Consider the following 21,878-nt stretch of genomic DNA (forward strand, 5'->3'; position numbering starts at 1 on the left):
GTTTCTGTATTAAACTCTGACCCCTGCAGGTAAGTCTATAGCTCATCCATCCCTAGCTCTCTTCAGTGTCTAGCACACAGGAACAATTTTTATCTATAGGTTTTGTTATAACCAAGCTGTGGGCTATAAATGACTTACATAGAGAAAACATAACGAAGAAAAGAAAGTTTTGTAAAGCAAAAATAAGAAAATTATAAATAGACATAGATTTAGGATCAGAAAAGCATATTTTAAGTTGATTGTGGTGGCTTGTGTTTGTAGTCCTAACACTTGGGACAGTGAGGCAAGAGGACTGTCTTAAGTTTGAGGCCAGCCTTGGCACCTGCGCTGTACCTATACTTGAGACCCTATCACAAAACTAAACAAGACAAAACAAAACAAAAGCACTAATTAAGCAAAAACTCCATGGACATTAAAAATGGTTAGTAGGAGTTGGGGGTTTAGCTCAGTGGTAGAGCGCTTGCCTAGTAAGCGCAAGGCCCTGGGTTTGGTCCTCAGCTCCTGGAAAAAAGATTAGTAAAAGGTTATGACTTTTTCTGGAATGAATATTTTATATAATTATGACAATAAAGAATTCTCAGGTAACAGATTCTTTTGGTTGAGAATTACATCATAATGTCAAAAATTATTTAAAAGCATGGAAAATGTTTTCGTTCAGTTTCTAGATGACAGATTTTAAAACTATGTTTGTTTCTTCAATTTGCCTGTATCTTCACACTCTAGGCTCTTGGAAGGCAGTGAACACATCTTTCTAGCTCATTCTTCTGAGCCCCACACAATACTATATAGGGATACATGACTTTCGTACACTTAAAAATAACACTAAGTGACTTCATCTTGATTCCCAACCAAGTTAGTGGGAGCCAACTGTAAGCCAGAAAAGCAGACAGCCCAAGTAAAGCAACAGTGGTGGGGCCTGGCCATAACTTTTGAGCTTATGCTTTCTGCGTGCATATGGGTGGGGATGGGGATGTGCACAGGTTGACGCGGCCGACCTTCTTCCACCTTAGTCCTTGAGTCAGGGTCTCTTCCTGATGCTGAGGCTTACTGTTAGGCCATACTGGCTGTCCAGTAAGCTGTGGGTGGGTGGGGGTCTGTCTGTCTCTACAACCCTGGGACTGTGAATACCTGTGCTACCATGCCTGGCTGTTTTATGTGGATGTTTGGGTTTGAACTTGGGACCTTGTGTTTGCATGGCAAGTACTTTTCTGACCGATACATTTCCAAAATGTCCCCAGAGTCATGTTTTTGTTTGATGTATTGAGCCTAGACCATCCACACTTGTATCTTTTTAAGCCAGTTTAATTTTGAAAGTCTTCTTCGAATCACAGATTCAATTGTACATCTGTGCATTAAAAGATACTCCCTACTAACTCTTCCTACATCCTTTAATTTGAAGATGAGATTTAAAAGGCTTGAGATTTGCTACTCAGTTTAGCTAATTTAGAGTTTAATAAGGAACCAGTGCCAGCTACATGGTTTTAGATTGTCAGGCTGAGCTTGTTTGGTATAAAAAGAAAACAAGAGTGTAGTTATAGATTTGAAAAAGTCTAAGAGACACAGTGGGGAATATTAGAGAGCTTGCGAGCCTCCTTCTGGCCCTTGTCCTTGTGACTTGGTAGCGTGGCTGCTTCCTAACTGGACAACTGTGTGACTAACATCATGGCATACTTGATGAAAGGAAGAGTGAGACTTGAAACTAGCCTTACTTTGACAACTGCTAGAAGTTTATTCCTGCTTTCAGAGCTGCAGATGCCAGTGCTGAGCTAAAACTGTGATTGATAACCAATAGATGCTCCATAAGCAAAGAACTGATATTTAGTCCTGTATTTTCCATCCTTAAGTTCCATTCCAATAGAAAGCATTTTAGGCACATGCTCTCTTTATACTGTATAGTCTCTGTAGACTTCTCACCAGCCCTTGCTATAATTTATAACAGATACCTTAACACCTAAGTTCAGAGCATCTAGGAAGACAACATGAGGAAGCCAAGATTTCCAGGCACTAACAGTTTTTACCTGAATACATTTGAACTCAATGGAACAAATATGTGATGAGGCTCTCCAGTGACCAGTGGAAGTTATTAAGGAAAATGAAGATGAAAAGGAAGAAGAGTATTGCCACTAGGAAGCTACAGAACCTATGACACAGTGCTGTCATATGGTGAACACCAATGAAGTGTTAGTTGATTGTTTATATCAACAGTACATTCATGAAATGATGCAGTATAGTGATGTCACTAAGAAAGGGCAAGGCAAATTTCCTGTTGGGCGGACATAGTTAGGCAACAGTTACCAACATGAGAGGCAGCAAGGAGGCTTCCTGGAGTCAGAGAGGGAACATGGCACGAGCAGGAAAGGGCATATTATGACTTGCAAGCAGCCTGGAAGGCTCAAGCATGGGCTGCATGACTGGTTCATGATGAAAAGCAACAGGACGTGGCCGTGGCCCAAAGATGAGCCCTGTATTAGAGTGGGAATCAAATGGGCAGTACAGGGCGTGGGCTGATGCTGGAGAGAGGCAGGCAGGAGTGACGAGTTAGGAATGGAAAACTAAAGCATTTGCCTTCAACCGCAGGGACAACATTTAAGGGTACATGCCAGCGCGAACAGGTACCCTCTTCTTTTTCCTGTAATATGGAAAAGTGTTAAAATGATTATCATATGAGAACAAACTGCTAAGTCTTAAGCACTGACTCAACCCAGCATTCCGTGGATACTTAACTGATCTCTGAAACATGGTACTTAGTGATGGCAAAAGTTAAATCACTCAGAATGGCCAGCAGGCTCCCAGTAATTCAACTCTGAACTCTGAAAACCCAGCCATTACTATAGCAATGTGTGGATGAATGTATTTTTGTAAAACTGTATATTACAGCCACAGCGTTCTATATAGCTAGTTTTGTTGGCTTCAAGAGATTACTGAGCACCAAGAGAGTTATTTCCAACAATAATTTCAGGTGTTTCCCTGAAGAGCTTAAGACACTCTGCACACTTTAATTAAGTCGTCTAATGTCCAGGACGAGAAGGCAAGGGATGAAGGTGAGTCACCGAAAAGTGCCCAACAGTGGAAGACTAGACCACAGAATGTGCTTTGAGATGAGAAGAGCCACTCATTAGTGCTTCCATTTCAGCAAAGGCGAAATGGAGTTCTTCTGACAGGGATGAAAAGCTACAGCCCATTTTCACTGAAGGCAGAACACACTACTGCAGGCTCTGGAATCATCCCCTGGGAGACCTTCAAGAATAGTATCACAACCATGACCTGTGAGGTTTGTCTTTTGAGAGTCAACCAACACTTATTAATAAAGATGCAAAATGTATGCTCAAGAAAATATACATCATTTTGCTGCTGGAAAAGAAACATGGGACATGACACCCAAACTGTGGTACATGGCCTATCAGCTTTGACTAACTGCTTATGGGAAGTGTCTTAAGTATCCCCTTTTCACTATGACAAAATGCCAGTCAGAAAGAATTACAGGAGCGGAGATTTCATTTTGCTTCCTGATTTCAGAGGTCTCCCGCCATGGCTGCTTGGTCCTGTGTGCTTAGGTACATCATCATGGCGGCAGAAGCACATGGCGGAGAGTGTTCCTCACCACATTGTATTGAAGGGAGTGGGAGCATGGAGGAGGCAGGGTGAACTGTAACTTCAGGTTACTTCTTCCCACTATGTTCCACTGCCTACAATTCACCACCACGCATTAGTACCCTTACAGTATAAATCCAACAAGGGATGAATCCACTGGCTATGCCAAAGCCGGTAAGATGGACCATCTCCCCAAAACACAGCAAGCAGTGTGCTCTACCCATTACTTATACAATCCTTATTCCAGTCAAGTCATCAACCAAGACAAACAAACAAACCAAAAAACAGAAAGAAAAGAAGACAAATGCTATTATTTAGTGCACACACACACACACACACACACACACACACACACACACACACACACACACACACACACACTACCAGAGTCTTTAAAATAAACAGATGCAAGCAATGAAACTCTATGGCCACATTTTGACATCAGATGGACACAGGATCCTAGAGAGGGATTGCTTGTACTGAATTATCACAGCAGTGAAAAAAACAGAATCGAAACCTTGGTCAGGAATTTGTAGAACCCCCAAATTTCAACTTTGCATTACAAGGAGGGAGTTATTCATGGGTTCAGGAAAGAAATCATGGGACAGATTCTGCTTAGTCCTAAGAGAATGGGGTGTCCAATACAGGAACGGATTTGATGTACAAAAAGTGTTTGTTTTATCAAGAGAGAGAGAAAGAAAGGGACAGAGTTGGGTGGGTGGAGAGGTGAAAAAAATCTGGGAGGAGTTGGAGGAGGCGAAACCACATCAGAATATATTGTATGAAAACAGATTCCATTTTAAAAGGTAAAGTAAGGCATGGCAACAGCAGCTTGTTCGTCCTCAGGAAGGCTGATTTACTGCGAGGGTTCAAGGGCGGATCTGTTGTAACCAGGTATGCCAGGGAGAAGACATAAGCCTCTATTTTTGAGGTGGCTGGAAAAACTGCTCCAAAGGGACTTTGAGTTCTCTACAGAAAAAGCCTAATATAACTGGAAAATTTTTCTAGTAGCAAATAAAAACAAATCAATCCATACGTATAAATATGAGAACTCACTTATATTGATTCCCATAAATGTAATGGGCACAGAGCCTCTTACGCTTTTCTAGAGGTCGTGATGGTCCAGCTGCTAAGAATGCTTTCTGATCCTCAAAAGACCATGGTTTCCAGCACCTGAGCTGAGCCTCACAACCACCTGTAAGTCCAGTTCAGAGGCTCCAACACCCTCTTCTGGTCCTGATCCTCCTGGGCACTGCTGAATGCGACACACACACACACACACACACACACACACACACACACACACACACACATCTCTTTTTATTAATTTATTCATATTACATCTCAATTGTTAGCCCATCCCTTGTATCCTCCCATTCCTCCCTCCCTCCCACTTCCCCCTATTCCCCTCCCCTATGTCTGTGACTGAGGGGGACCTCCTCCCCCTGTATATGCTTATAGGGTATCGAGTCTCTTCTTGGTGACCTGTTATCCTTCCTCTGAGTGCCACCAGACACACACAAATCTTTAAGAGAAAGGTTTGTTGAGTACAATATTTTATCTTGTGTTTCTCTATTACTGCTTCTTAAGACATTCTAGACTCATATATTTATTATTATTACTAACATAATTTTTAGCTATATTCCCAAACAATTGTTAAACAGAAACTTCCTTTAATTATAACTTAAAATATACTTCATCAAAATTGCCAAAATACTCAAGGACTATAATTTTAATCTCTTTTTTTGGGATTTGATTAATGTCTGTAACTTTAAGAATTTTACTGTTTCTTGAATAAAAAAAATGTCATTTTAAGTCAAATCACAAATCCACTGCCAAAATATGTCAGATGCTGAAATGCCATCCAAGCAAAGTATGGTTTTGAATTTAGATCAATGATTTTAAAGTAACAAAAATATTGGATAATTTTATTAAATATTTTTTAAAACCTGTGTTTACAATGATGATGTTTACATTTCAATCAGTGCTAAATGTTATGTGCCCAAGAGTTTTTAAGCTGAAAGGGACTATTAGGGTCACTCAGTTCATTGACTTTGTTTGGCAGATGTGAAAACTGAATCCTTGCTCTTTCAAAGGTCCAATAATCTGCGTCAGAACTGCGTCTCTCAGCATTATGACCTTTTTTTTAAGTCATAGGTGCATTTGCTATGGTCATCACAGTGAGTTCCCATGATCTCCTTTCATATGGAAAGTGCTGCTCCAAAGAAGTTCTCATGTACTGCTGCAGAACCTCTGTTACAACAATCTAGTCCCAGCTGTGCTGCTCTTGGGGCACCATGAGGCAGTCACTGGACTGCAGCACTGCCTTTTCCTAATTATAAAAACGAGGACTTTAGTAATTTAGACTCACCTATTTAATTTGGTTGTTGCAAGAAGCAATAATAAAAATAACCCTAAAGCATACAGCATAGCTAAATGCAAACTAAATGCTTAATAACAAAAACCCATCTCAACTATATTTAAACCAGGAAGCAATAACCAGTTGGAGTCATAATTAGGAATGAATAGCAAGGATGGTCTCGGTGTCCTGGTAACACGGAGCAAGGTAATAGGGCTGCTAAGCGCCTCTGGGGCTCCTGCATTTTCCTGCTTTTCCATAATCCAGTTTTGTGTTTACCTAAGCCATGTAACAACTATGGGTTGAGACACAATCACAAGTTCCTGTCTCCTCGCAGCTGCTATTGAGTCCTAAGCCAGAGGCAGTATCAGTTGTTGCTGATACACCTTGCATTTCTCTTAACAGGACAGAAGCGTCGCCAAGAATTGTTCACTAATAGTAAAATATGGCTTCCCAGGTGACATGCAAAATTGTCTAGCTTGAGCTGACCTTTTAAAAAAACCCAAAAAACTTATCAACTGGATTCTCTTGGATTAGAAATAGACTCCTGAACAGGAAAAGGTGGGAAGAACCGGCACTTATAAAAGTGTTATGAATGCAAATTTTTGAACAAAGGTTGAGTATATTAGGCATAGAAAAACAGGATTATGAGGGAAGGGCTGTGATAAAATGCATGTCTAGCGTGCAGAGTTCCCTGGGTCCCATCTCCGGCAACAGGGTGGGTGAGAGTCAACTCTAGGGTTAGTTTTTTTTTTTTTTAAGCAATTAAAAAATATTTTTCTTTTGTTCTTATTGGTTTCAAACACAGATTACTTTGGGGCTAGAGATCTCTCCTACTAGCATGGACCACAAAATAAGTAAATACGTATAAACAAACAAACAAACAAACGTGGATTACTTCTGAGATCACACACACATGTATAATACGCTTATGTAATTTTATATGAAAAACAATGTGCTTCAGTCTCTTCTACTTGGCAAAGTAAAGTATGATGTCCACAGGAGAAGGCAAACAGGAGATCTGGGAATGTGACTTGGTGGTAGTGATGCTCTGGGACCCTGAGCCACTATTTTGGACTGGATTCTTGCTCCCAGTTCTTGACGATGCCTTCTGAGAGAAGCCACTCCACACAGTACCAAAAGGCAGAGTTGAAAATGGCTTCTAACCATTTTTTAAGTGTACACTCAACATTTCTTTTTTTTTTTTTAAGTCCATAGTTTTCCTTTCTGAATTGTATGTCTCCATCTCAAATTTAAACAAGCATTGCTCTCTGTGTTTAATTACAATTTAATGGAAATAGTACTTGCATTCCAATTAGCGCTCAGTTTTCACATCACGAATGTGCATCCAAGTTATTGTGTCATTATAATCTCATGTTATAATGGTTTCATAATGCAAGTCCCTGCAGGGTTGAATTAGTAGTTTCCTATGGTAATCGCCCATCACTATAATATCATAATCACATAAGCACAGTCCCCACATGCTCCGCTGTAATCATTCTGACATTGTAAGAGCATTTTAATAGTATTAGCATAGATTCTCTAGAGAAATCATCTCATTGTCACTGCATTGTCACACAAGATTAATTGTGATGGTGCCAAGTCGTGATATAAGAGCCTGAAAAGGAAAGAGTGACGTTCAGCAACGTGGAGTTTACCTTCTCCAAAGGGCAGAACGTCCCGTAATAAGGTCATCAGACAACCCTTGATGGGATATTTGTGCTTTCCTAAGATGCTTAAGTTTGGGTTTGCTTGTAAAGACCCAAACAACAGTGATGAACAGCGTCAGTACCTTTCTGGCAAAGTAAAAGTAGACGTGGTTCCTGTCTACAAGGAGTTTGCAATTTAATCAGGTTTGCAATGAATGCTTTCATAGAAATAGTTTGCTCTGATGTGATTGGCCAGACCTAGGGCCTGAGATGTACTGAAGAATTTATTGCTTTTGTTTGCAGTGTTGAAGATGGAGCCCAAGGCCTTCTGCATGCTAGGCAACTGTGCCACCACTAAGCCAGACCCCCAGTGAGAAGAAATAGCTAATAGCCAAGACAAGAGTTGAGTGTAGTAAGAACTAACCAATGTGGCACAAACAGAGTTCATGTTATGAGCATCCAAATGGTCTCTTTGTATTCCTAACTCTGGGAAGAGAAAAGAACTCTAGCAGAGTACACATCCCTAGCACACCAAAGCACAGGCAAGAATCAGTGCTGTGTGCTGAAGACTGATGCTGAGCCACTTCCCCAAATTCAACAATATGGAAAGGGACCTGGGACCTTTAAGAGTGGGGACTTTGTGGGAGTGACTGAAACAGAACCATCCCGTGAGGGCACTAATGCTGTCTGAGCTTAGGGGATGCATCCCATCTCACAGGCATAGGTTAATTTCTAAGAGAATAGGTGGTTTAAAAGAGGTGAACTAGGGCTGGAGAGATGGCCAAGTGGTGAAAACACTTACTACTCTTAAAGAGGACCCAGGTTTGGTTTCCAGCACCCACATGGAAGCTTACAACTGAGAGTAACTTTTATTACAAGAGTATCTAATGCCCTCTACTGTCCCCCAAAGGCTTCTGTGCAGACATGGTGCACGTTCAACCCTAGGGCCACACACATATAATAGACAGACGCATGGATGGATGGATGGATGGATGGAGTAAGCTTCATTCTTTACTTTTAGATTACAACATGTAAGCATGCGCGCGCGCGCACACACACACACACACACACACACACACACACACACACACACACACACACCACAGCCAGGATACCCTCTCTAGACTGGGTAACTACACCATTTGGGCTTTCTAGTGACCAGTGTCACAGACCCAATAAATATTTTTATCTTTGCCTTCCTTTAGTGTTTTTCATGCGGAGACTGGAAGCTGCATTGTTCAGGATTGCTAGGTGGAGGAGAGAACAACACTTCCCTCGCATAGCGTCAGACCAAAAAAAATAAAGTCTCACGGAGAAAAGTGTTGCCCATCCCCCGCTCGTCTCCTTGGTTTCCATAGTTGAAACCACAGTGTAAAATGACTGTCATTGTGTCAATGACAAATGGCACACATAGCGGGGACTGGCAGGATATTGTGTTCATTGGAGGGGCCTCTAATCTCCTAGTATTCTCGGGGGATCCCACAGGAGAATTGCAAACAGATTCTCATAACTCATGTAGCATCTTCCCTGCTCGATGCTGAAGTGAGAACAACGTCACAGCACCACTTAGCACCACGCCTGGCCCAAAGCAGGCATTCTATAAAGGTTTATGGATGGGTGGATACATTAACTTGACTGGAAAGAATGTGCAGCTCTCAGAGCCGGTGTGGATCTGAAAACAGCAGGGAACAGACCCGAGCTATGTAGGCTCTGGCGACATTAACAGTGAGAGTTACCAACTGGCAGTGCTTCTCAGAGTATTGCTTGCCTTCTTGGTCAGAGAATAATGCAGGGCTCTGAGGGATGGTGATTGCAGCATTCTGAGGGATGGCTGTTGGAGGTTGGTCTGGTGTATTTTGAAGATAATTACTGATTGCTGTCTCTGTGCCCCATCTGTGCCTTACCTAATAGCCTAACCTCTTTGACCAATAAAAGCCCATCACACCTGGGCAGGCCAAATGGGATAGGTGTGGCTAAGGTTCATGGGCTTTGGGAGACAGAATCTTGGGAGGAGGAGAGACAGAGGAGAGGAGAGGAGGAAGAAGGCTGTGCCATGGGTTAGGTGGGAGAGAAGCACATGGCCGGTGTGGATGGAGACTTGGCCCAGATGATGATAATTAGCAAGTATTTGCGATTATGGATGGGAGCTAGCTTGATAGAAATTATTAAAAATAGACGGCATGGGATTGGGGCAGGTATGGGATATTTGCCCCACTATGCGATGTAGTTTAGGGAATTAATATCTGCCCTGCCCCAGGTTAACTACAGCTATTTTGAAATATAACAGGTGTCTATGTCTTGATTGATTGCTGGCAGGTTAAAAAAATACTGCCATAATAATAATAATTATAGGCCTAATAATAAACATTATTAGGCCATGCTGATAAATTAACCACAACAGACGGCGGAGGCCAATCTTCTCTTTCAGGGACTGTGAACACCAGGAAGACCTCAGAATTACTCCAAGGCTCTAGTTTCCAAAAAGAAGCAATAACACTTTTTTAATTGGAACACAGGATGGATAAAGATATATCCTCTAAGTACTCAAAGCTACTTTTACCAACAAGCTGTGGAGCAATATAAACCGATTACATAAACAGAATTAGCTGTCCTTCCTTTGAAGTTATTTTTTACCTTCGTAGGTAAAGTCTTTATAGCCCTTGCCACTCTAGTCTGCTCTGGGTTCTTGTCCTATGAAATTAGATCTCATTTCCTGGCTTATTTTTTTCCATTAAAGTCATCTCATGAATTGCCCATGATGTGCTGGTATAAAAATGTGCTTTTTATTACATCTAGTTATCAGTTTCCTTCATTTGTTCTATTTTTAGATATGATGACAGGTTTAAAAGAATCAGTAATTTGGGAGACTAGTGAGATGGATAAGTGGGTAAAAGTGCCTGCTGCCAAGCCTTGGGACCTGAGTTCGACGCCCAGGATCCACATGGTAAGGCAGAACTGACTGTTGAAAGCTGCTCTCTAACACCCACATGCAAGAAATGCTGTGTTCACACCCACAGATATACACACATAACAAATAACTTTTAGAATCAAGAATGTAGGATGTTTAAAAAAAAAACATGCCTATTTGATGTAAGAGCAGACATCATACTTACTATATATAATATTCAAGAATCCTGAAAGCAATGGAAGTAATTCCTGATTTATTAGATGAGTTTTCCAATTCAGTAAATGACAGTATAAAACATATTATTCAATGATAGTTATAAAATCTCTTGGATGTTACCAAAAGCTACTTTCAAGTTACTATACTTAATCAGTGTCTTAGTTAGGGTTTCCATACCTGTAATGAAACACCATGACCAAAGCAACTTGGGAAGGAAAGAGTCTTACACTTCCACATCGTCATCAAAGGAAGTCAGGACAGAAACTCGAAGAGGGCAGGAACCTGGAGTTAGGTTCTGGAGCAGAGGCCACGGAGGAGTGCTGTTTACTGCCTTGCTCCTCATGGCTTGCTCAGCCTGCTCTCTTATAGAACCTAAGACCATCAGCTCAGGAATGGTTCCACTCACAATGGGCTGGGCCCTCCGGCATCAATTACTAATTAAGAAAATGTCGTACAGGCTTGCTTGCCTACAGCCCACTCTTACAAAAACATTTTTTTTTCCCGATTGAGGCTCCCACCTCTCTGGTGTCTCTAGATTGCGTCAAGTTGAAATAAAACTAGCCAGCACAACCAATCAATATGAGAAAATGGACACAGATTGGAAGAATGATGGCTTTGTGAATATATCATGATTTCTCCAAGAGGAATAAAAGCTAGAATGGTACCAACACCATAAATATTACAAAGGATGTTACTCTGTGCCCTTGGGCAAATCAGTCTGTGAACCTCAGGTTTCTCACTAACAAAATGAAGGAGTTGAATGAGGTGACCCCTAAAGTGTCTTCCGTATGTGGGTTCCATAGCTTGTCTCCAAGTTCAAGATTTGGATTTTAAGAGAATGGCAAATGCAGTGCTGCCAGATGTGATGGCCTACCCCTTTAATCCCAGCACCCAGGAGGCAGAGAGGCACACAGATCTCTTTGAATTTGAGGTCAGCCTGCTTCATAGAGAGTTCCAGTCAGCCAGGGCTACATAGTGAGGAGGGGGAGGGATAGATATAGATGTAATAGACCACTATAAACCTTCTATGAAGCCCACTGATGCCTTTCCCTAAAATTCTCCTTTCACAGTATGTGGTTTCTTTCAAGTTACTATAAACCACATATTGCTACTAACAGATGAGTGAAATCAAATGACTTTACAGCCTAGAAGTCCCAGACTGTTAAGTATTTGTTATGCCTTATACTGTTCATAAAACAGAAGTATAGTACACATAATGACAGCCTCATTAGCCCTCAAATAAGCCATTCCAGTGAAGCAACTCAACAACATTACTTCCCAAGTAACTGGGAAAGTGATACATGAGCTATGACCATACATGTGTATGGGCATGTAAATATAGTTTAACAGCAATTTCTCAGCATTACAGTAGAAACATAGAAACTAGTCTGAAGATTTGCTGGCAAACAACCAAATGATTTATTATTTATTGGACAGAGAGGTACGGTTTCAAAAAGTCAAAACAGTAATCCACTTGGGTATCGTTAACGTTTTAAGAATACTTGATATATTTCTTATGGCTGGCATGAATTGACGTTACATGGGCATTTTAAAATGTTTCAATCAAGTATTTATTTTATTCTGTTCCAGGATGACGTATAGTAAACACAATTGCGCTGCAATTTCACGTATGTTAGGGTAAAGCTGAAGTTAAATAGTGGGTTCGCTGAAAAACAGCATATAGGAATAACAAATTCTCTTGAAGATGATTGGACAACTAACCAAGTTTCACTGGAATGGGTAAAACTTAACATTGTTTGTGAAAATTAAAAGATTGTCAACATGTCTACACGATTTTTTAAGATTCATTCTCAAGCTCGTTACAGGACTAAGTACTAAAACTGCCCCTAACTCATCAGAAATATAATCTTGACTTCTAGCGAGGCAGAGAAAGCTATTATCCAATTTCAACTCTCAGACTCGTTTATTGATTCTGTAAGTGTGGACATTATTTTAAATGATGTTTTTTAAAGATGTAAATATGATATATGGTTTAAAGAATATGGATTAAGATATTATTGTCAGACCCAGTATGGTTACTTATTAAGCTTTGTAATATTTATAGACTAAAACTCCAAAGACTTGTCCATCACTCTCTGCACAGTAACAACATGTAAGAATTCTCCATAATGTCTGAGAGTGGGAGTATAGCACACTGGTAGCCATAGTCCTGGACTTGATTTCCAGCACTAAAAACGAAATCAAACAAAATAAAAAAAATGCTATGAAGCTATTGCATTAAAAGAAATAAATAATATAAACTTAGTTTTTGCTAAGGTGCTACAAACAAAAAGGTAATAAAATGGAAACACTCACACATGCACACGTGAGTACCTGCCTTTCAATGCCATTATATTGTATTATATTTTTCAATGATACATTGAAAAGTCCATATAGTTTTTAGTCATACTATAGAAAGGAAAGGTAGTTGCATAGGCTCATGAAAATCCCTACTATAGCAAAATCAAGGATGCTTTTATATACAGCATAAGTGTAACACTGAAAAGAAATCTAGTAGACCGACAGAAAGTCATCAACTCTTCAAGAAGAGCATTTGATACCTGGAACTGTTATTTTGAGGTATTTTCTTCTGTCTACACATTTATAAACAAAAGTGGAAAGATCCTGCTGAGGAGACATGAAGGAAGAGTAAGGCAGACATTACAACACTGAGCATAAGAAGAGACTTCCCCTTCTGCCTCAGCAAAGTCTCAGTGACGTCAGTGTTTGAAGCAGGAGTTGCTGCATCTCCTGAGGGACCGAGTTGCTACAAGATTCTTACTACAGAGGAGAAAGAAGACCACCCTTGAAAATGTGCTTGACTGAGTGATAATGAGTCAGGGTCAAAGCAGCGCAGAAAGCAATGGAAGCCTACATCAGGCACAAGAAATGGGACATCACTGCTGGCAACAGAGGGGGACCGGGCTTCGGAAAAATCACCCCTCTGAAGAGCACCCCTGCCTAATATCATCTCCTAAGACTGCTCTTGCTACAGCAGAGGGCAGTTTTTCAGACACAGCGTGGGCCAGGAAGCTCAGTGGTTGGTGTGGTGGTGAATGCGCAGGCCCCAAGTGAAGGACTGACTTCAAGAAGCCACATCCCAAGGCTCTAGGAAACTAGTAGAAAAGTGTGAGTTATGGGATAACATTTGAGATCTAATATTAATAAATTAATAAACAATATTAAAAAAAGAGAAAAGTATGAGTTGTGGAAGTAAGAGACACAGCACGTTCTAGGAAATAAACACACTTAGCTAGAAAAGGCATCCTCGCAGCCTTCCTGCATGGGGGTTTCAGCAGTACTTTCTGGGTGGAGTTGGCATTAGTTACACTCTTGCTTGCTGTGACCCAACCAGAAGCCACAGTTCATTATAGTGCAGACAGCATGTCAGTAGAAGCATGAAGTGGCTGGTCACCACGCATCACAGCTGGGACACAGAGAAAGATGAACGCTGGTGTTCAGTTCACATTTCCTGTTTTCAGTCAGTTCAGGACCCCAGCCCATGAGATGGTGCTTCCCACACCCAGGGTGAATCCTCCTCCTTTAAGCCTCTTCAGAAATCCCTTCAGAGAAAACAAACCCTACATGTGTGTCTACTAGGTTATGTTAAATTCAACCAAGCTGAAAACAAAAACTGACAATCATAAAACTAAACCCACTCTTCTTATGTAAGAATTACCTAAGATATGCATGTAAATAAACCTCATCTCATTCAGGTTTAAGCATCACATCTTGTATCACTGGAGGCCACATATAATCATGTTTCCTCTTACCTCTTTTTGGTTTTCTATTTATTTACTTACCTATTTTTAGCTCAACCTGGCATAGAATTTACTATACAGCCAACAGCACACTTTGACTTATAGAAAATTCTTGGATAAAGAATGTTTGCAAATTACTAAGGAAATATTTGAAACGGCTACAGTTCAGACAGTAAGGTATAGAGTTGGCTCTGGATGCATATTTGGCTGTCTAGTAAATTCTGCCTAATTTACTAAATTATGTTGCTTCACTTTCATCTAATCATTTCAATATTAAGTCACAGGCATAAAGTTTCTTTTCAAATAATATCCAAGAGAACTTCTTGAATAAAGCAGACTCCAGGGACTTGCATTCATCACTTAGCAGCTCACATTTGATAAAGAAAATTACTATAAAAGTTGCCATTTCAAGAAACCATTACCACAGGATACTGGAATTATCTGGTCCTCCACTATCCACGCCTTTGAATTCACAACCAGCATCACCTCAGAAGAAGACTGCTTGTTGAAAGGGTCTTACAGAGCACCTTTGTCAAATGAGGTTGCCAAGAGGGTGCTGCTAACCCAACATAAGAAGAGGAGATTAGAAACCAGGCACACAAAGAGGAAGGGGTAAAGTACAGACCCAGGAAGAAGATGGCCATCGGCCAGCCAAAGAGAGGGGTCTCCAGAGAAGACAACCCAGATGACACTTTGAGCTTGAACTCCTAATCTCTTGACTGTGAGAAAAATTTGTTTCTGTTTTTTAAGTCCCTCAGTTTGTGGTATTTTGTTATGGTAGACCAAACAAATGTAGTCCAGTAATGGGGGCCATCTAATCTAAGCTACAGAAATGCCCTTTAGCTACACCTGGAGGTTCAGAACTCTATAAACGGAGCGATGAATCTGTAGGAAAGGCAGGCCAGACACTGGGAACTCCACATAACACAACGTGACAGATCTTGATGACATCAGGTGACAATTGAAGGCCTGGCTTTAGAGCAAATAAGTCAGGAAGCTAATCAAAAAGTTAAATAGATATCACAGAATGTATGTCGCAGTGGCACGCTGTGAACTAGCCCTGGACTGGGGTGGGGCTCTAGCTGTCAGAGAACAACCCTGGATGAATCTGACTTTTCAAATACGTGAACTGTGTCATAGTGAGGACGTCTAGCTGTGTGGCTGGAGCAAGCAAAAGACAGGTTGGGGAGTTCACAAAAATACCGAGGACACCTTAAAGATCAATGCACACAAGTTTGGTTAAAAGTGAGCGACATCAGAATAGACATCTTCTTCTTCTTCTTCTCCTTCTCTTCTTCTTCTTCTTCATCTTCTTCTTCTTCTTCTTCTTCTTCTTCTTCTTCTTCTTCTTCTTCTTCTCTTTCTTTCTCTTCTTCTTCTTCATCTTCTTCTTCTTCTTCTTCTTCTTCTTCTTCTTCTTCTTCTTCTTCTTCTTCTTCTTCTTCTTCTTCTTCTTCTTCTTCTTCTTCTTCTTTTTCTCATAATAGACATCTTAGTTGACTCTCAATACACTGGAGATTTTGTGGAGGCATGGGCTTTTAATTATACAAAAGAACATCAAATTAACAATAATATTTACCAATATTCTGTTCAAAATGCTTTCTAAACACCAAATAATTACCCAATTAAGCCACTGTAGGATAAGCTGCTATTATTACAGATTTAGTGAAAAGGACAAATAATTATTATTTTAACAGTTTCTGTGAAGTAAGACAGTGTTTACTGCGTGTAACTGAGCATACCTCACACCATCTTAATGAGGAGGGAGCAGAAGCAATGAAAAAGAAGCAGAACACTGATTATCTTCATGAACTCTGTAGAAAACAGAGCTGCCCAAGAACCAGGGAGCCATGGCCTGTAGGCTGGGAATTTAATATGCAAAGCAGAGATCAAAATTGGCAGAAGGCTATTTATGAATATTGTCAATACTGAATACCACAGACTGACAATAGAGAGTCTTTGGTCATGCCCTGAACAACATAATTCATCACACCAGTGCTTGGGAGGGGGGCAGTCACGTCCAAGCAATTTATCATCATCATATCACTCGTTGGAGTAGAAGAAGGGGGGGGGGAGCGTTGATGTTTGACCTCCAGGGAGGCTGGATTTATAGCTGGCGCCCCTCAGAATGCAGCCAGGCTCTGCCCAAAGCAAAATGTTCTTTCTTCACTTCTGTTTAAGTCACAGTCAAAGAGACCACAATGCCTATAGGATTCAGGGAGCAAAGCCAAGATCTGATGCTCTCATAGTTAAGTAAACTAGCCAGGAAGTCATATTGTAAGTGCCCTTTAAGCTGTATGGAAAAAAATATTAGTCCATGGTACGTACACATGATTCATTTCAAATGTCCTTTGGTGACAAATCAGTTTCGGAAATGCATCCACTGATAAATACATTTGGGAAGAACTGTCTCTTCACGGCTCATCCATGATCATCCCTCTGTATTGGAAAGCTTGGCAGCATGCTAAACATTTTACATGTATGCATGTGTATGTATATGTATATATACAAACACATGTGTATGTGTTTCCAAATAAAAAGGGGAGCCTTGATTTCCACCCTTTCTGAGTCTTGAGTCCATATGTATATTAACTTCAATCCTGGCTGTGCTTGCAGATATAGTTAAGCATCTAAGTGCTCTTCTTTCCATCTTTGTTTAAGACTGTGAAGCTGACTCGGGTACTGTGGGAACCGGTGTACCTGTCATCCCCCCCCCCCAACGAGGACATGAACATTAGTCATAAGAAAAGCCTTGCACAGCACCTTCCATGAGGCTCTCTGGGTATCTGGTGAAGTGAATACAGAAATTCCTGGATGCACAGGGCTCAGACCTCCTGGAGTCTGTGAGGCAGGACTATCTAGGTGAACACACAACAACAACTTCTCAAGTCTCAGAGATGAAAGACAACAAAAATGTATTCCTAGGCCACTTCATGTGTCCAACACTATGTGATGGCTCATGTTGGTTGTCAATGTGACAAGCATCTAAAATACCTTAGAAGACAGGGCTCCAGACACACTGGCGAGGGATTACCTTGATCTGATCAGCTATTGGCCATGCTTGTATGGGATTACTTTGAAGACCCACTCACTTCCTTGGCTGGGGTGCTTCCTGAGCACCAATATTCATGATGTTCTCCTTCCTGACTGTAGTTGCAAGGGGAGCAGCTGCCTCAGGCTCAGGCTGCCATTCGCTTCTCACAAAGTATCCTAAACCATGAGCCAAAAAAGGCCCAGCTTTCCTTGAGTTGCTTTTTGCCCTGTGTCTCACCACAACAATAACATTAAGTAATTCTCACAGTAACAGGGAGTTCAATTCATCTCTTTCATGTTCATCTAGCTCCAGGAGAAGCAGCTGGTGGGAGAGCCTGCCCTTGGGTATAGACAGCAGAATCTCATGGGCTAGGACCCCAGACTGGATGAATGAAAAAAGGGGAAAGCCAGCAGAGTGCCAGCATTCTCTACTTCCTGACCGTAGCCACGGTATAACCATGTTCCTGCTGTCATGCCTTCTCTGTCGTGATGGAATGCACCATCAAACCATGAGCCAAAAAGAAAAAAAGAATAAGCTTCCTACTTCAAATTGTTTCTTGCCAGGTATTTGACCAATGAGACAAGGAAAATAAAACATGAAACCTACATATTACAGGCCTAATATAAACCACAGAACTTCCTTTCTGTCTTTTCCCCAATTGATCCCACCTTTTTAATCATTAGTAGCCTAGACATTTACTCAGTCTTCAAGGTAGCAAACTGAGAGTCCTCTTTAATTTTTTCCGCTTATCTTTCACAACCACACTCAATAGCAACTTCAATGGAATCAAGATCTAAAGTGCTCAACAGATGTGCTCATTCAGTAACTACTTAAGAGCCTAATTAGCATACAGCTCAGCACCAGCCATGAAGAAACAGCAGTAAAGGCAACCGGCCAGAGTCCCAGTCCCTCAGCTAGCTGGGGTGACTGACACACACCTGAAATCTCACCTCACAGAAAACACAGGAAGGAGACTCACGATTGAGGCCAGCTGGGGCTACATGGTGAAGTGCCAAACACCAGGGGCTACATGGAGAGATCTTGTCTCTCACAAACGCTTCAGTCCTCAAGAACAAGACATTCTTAACAGAGGGAATAAATAACAAGGTTATAAATAAAATAAAATAAAATAAAACAGTGTGTTCTATGGGAATTAGTAATGCGGAGGGAAAGGAAGAATGAATACTAAGTCAAATGAGGGCACTGAAGGGTGACAGTAAACATCAGGAAAATGCACTAATTATGTGACATTGACAACTTTGCTTTCCCTGCCTCCGCTGCTGTCACTGACTTCACCAGACCCATCTTTAGGTTGCATTTGGGTTTCATCACACCCACTTTCATGTCACTCCCCTGTGACATGAAGAACACTGAAAGCCACAGACCTTTGCAGATGGCCCAAATCCCTACACACCCTGCTCCCACCCAGATCCCCAACTTCATCTTCAACCAGACAGTGAAACCTTCCAGAAGTTTCTAGAAAATACCAAATTCCTTCCTGCCTTCCTTGCCCTTGTAGGTCCCAGTGAAAGGGACCTTCTCATCTTCCCACATCAGAATCTAAATTGGCGAGACATCTCCATCACCAAACGCAAAGTGCATGCTCTCCACTGTTATCCACCCCAGCCACCTACTTACAGGTTGCATCTGTATATTATTAATCTGTTTGTTGGCTTCTTCACTTCGAAACAGAATATAAACTCAAGAACCTGGTGTCTGTATTTGTCCTGCTCTCATTACAGTCCGTGTGTGTGTGTGTGTGTGTGTGTGTGTGTGTACAAAGGCACAGAGTACATATTTATTGATTGAATAGAGTAACCCTCCCTGGCCACCTTGCAATTTCAACACCAGATGTGACCAACATATAATTAGCTAAAAGCAGTATCTTATTTTCATAAACCCATAGATTATTAGGTTGAGTAAAGACACAGAACTAAACAGCCTCTATGTGCCTAGGAAAGATAAGGAACCTGTACAAAGCTCATAGGTTAAAGTTCTATTTTTTATTTTGGGGGGCTGGGCACAGTGCCTTGGGCATGCTAGGCAGAGGCTGTGCCACTGAGCTTCAGCCCCAGTCCCTTTTGATTTTCCTACTTTGACACAGGGTCTTACTCTGTAGCCCAAGCTGGCTTGCGACTTGAAATCCCCTTGAGCAGCGGATACAGGCGTATGCCACCAAGCCAGGCCACCAGAGTGATTTTCATGCTGCCTCAGGATGTACGTGTTGGAGGTGGGACAGGCCTACAATATAGGAGGTAGAGATAGCCTAAGGGATAATGGCACAGGCTTTAGAGACAGAAAAACAGACACACACACATGCACACTCTGCCCTCCAACACCTTCCAGAAGTATGGCTTGAACGTTCTGTCACTCACCCAAATCATCTCGCAAGGCTGCGAGATGGATTTGAGTTTAGAATTCAGGTATCACGCAGCAAACTTTCATCAAAGGTGGAAAAAAAAAAGTACTTGGGCAGCCCTAGGATTCAGAATCCAGGAACAGAAATAAAATCTGCCTGCTCTTTTATTTCAAAAACTACATATAATGTGTTTTAGTAACTTTGATAACTCTAAAGTACCATCCATCTCCACAAATGAAAACATAACTTCTTAACGACACACTTGGTGAATCTGGTATTCAAATTATCGTTTTGAAAATAGTTATCTGACCCATCGACAGACTGAAATAGCCTGCTGTTTCTTTTCAGTGTGCACTGTGGTTTTCCTTCTCTCTCTCTCTCTCTCTCTCTCTCTTCCTTCCTTCCTTTTTTCTTTCTTTTTTTGAAAGGAGTTGACTATTTCTAGAACGGCACAAGGCCTCAAGGATAACTGCTGAACATACCTTCTATTAAAAAGGGGCATAGGGGGGCGGGGCATGTGGGATGTCTAGTCCTGGGACTCTTTTTAATCCTTCTCTGTAGCAATGCAGGATCCATAAGGGCAAATATTAAATGCTTGTGAGTCTCCTCCATGTCGGTGGATATTGGAAGATGCCCTCGCTGGCCGGTATCACAATATTCTTACGCATCTTTACAGCTACGGCTCAGGATCAGGGCTGTACAAACTTTGCTCAGAGATCTAAGGAGACCAGAGTGTTTTAACAGAGCCGCAAGAAGGTTAAAGGCTCCAGGCTGAGGGTTCTGATGTCAATGCTTGTTAAAGAAACCTGAGCAGGGAACAGAGGCCTCCTTTCATTTCCTGTCTTTCCCAGCCACAGCTGCCCCAACAGGCCCCCAAAGCCCCGCAGACAGGCTGAGCAGAGCAAGTAAAGCACCAGGACAGGAAGCCCAGGCTCGTGAGCTTTCAAGTCAGACTTTGGCCCTCAGAGCCCAGGCCAGCTCCACAAGGCCCAAGCTCCAGAAGCCAGGCCCCAGTCTTTGACTTTCGGAGAAAGGTAGTGAGGCCACCAAGCAGCAGCTTTCCCTAGCCCAGGGTGGGGCTCCACGTGGCTCCTTGCAGGGGGAGCCCGGAGTTACAGGCCTAGCTCCCCACCTTTCCTACCGGGCCCACAGCTCCTTCACCAGCTCCGGGGATTTCTTCCTCCCGTCTTGCGCCGCCTTCTCCCCTAGGAACTTGAACTGGGTCCGTTTTCTTCCCCTCCCTTTCAGTTGTCTCCCCCACCTCCAACCCTCCCGCAGTGTTTCCCCGCCTTTTCCCCGCCCACTGACCCTAAGTCATGCCCACCCCAGCCCAAAGCCACTCCTAGCGAGTCTATGTCAGCCCTGAGACCACGCCCACTAGGCTAAAGCTAGGGCAGACCTTTAGGTCTAAGTTGGGCTCCCACCAGCTGGAGAGGGCCTTTTCACGTGCCCGCCTTAAGCTTGCTGCTGAGTAGCAGCTCTCAGAGGCTAGGCTAGCAGCCCACCCACTCTACACCCTAATTGTTCTGTTTCTCTTTGGCTCAGCTGATGTGAGATCCCCAAAGGGAAAAGAAGCTGCAGGATTTCCCCCAGGCCTCAATTCTCTAGAAAACAGCCTGAAAGATGGACTCCTTGAGTAATTTTTTCTCTGGGTCCCCCAAGACAAATCAGAGCACTGCCAATCTCATGTCACACTGCGCCTTAGCTCCCCACGCTTAACACACAGAGCTCGGGTTTTGTATACCTTGCTGAGGGTTTCGTTTGTTGTTGGTCTTTGTTTTTTGTTTTCCTGGACTTGCAGGCTGCATTTAAAATAAAAAACCAAAATGAAAAAATAAAATAAAATAAAATCAGAGTGCTGTACTACAGCACTGGAGGCAGCTCTGGTACTTAATGTCACTGTAACATGCTTGGTACATAAATATGTCAAACGTGGCCCTAGAAGCCACTGTCGCAATACAGAGCAATACCTTTCGGCATTGACCTACCAGTTCATTTCAC

At 42.0% G+C, this 21,878-nt stretch overlaps 1 protein-coding gene across 2 annotated transcripts in view; it reads right to left on the reverse strand.

Annotated features, from left to right (window-relative positions):
* Window positions 1–21,160, reverse strand: part of Pter (phosphotriesterase related) — a 62,814-nt gene extending 41,654 nt beyond the window's left edge. The window contains exon 1 of one of the 2 annotated variants that reach the window (XM_051151306.1): window positions 21,019–21,160. The gene's annotated coding sequence lies outside the window, so the exon portion shown is untranslated. Of the gene's footprint in view, window positions 1–21,009 lie in introns of both variants that reach the window. The other variant, XM_051151308.1, reaches the window with a different exon arrangement.
* Window positions 21,161–21,878: the final 718 nt, after the last annotated feature.

The sequence above is a fragment of the Acomys russatus genome, chromosome 9 (genome assembly GCF_903995435.1).
Source record: "Acomys russatus chromosome 9, mAcoRus1.1, whole genome shotgun sequence".
Lineage (NCBI taxonomy): Eukaryota > Metazoa > Chordata > Mammalia > Rodentia > Muridae > Acomys > Acomys russatus.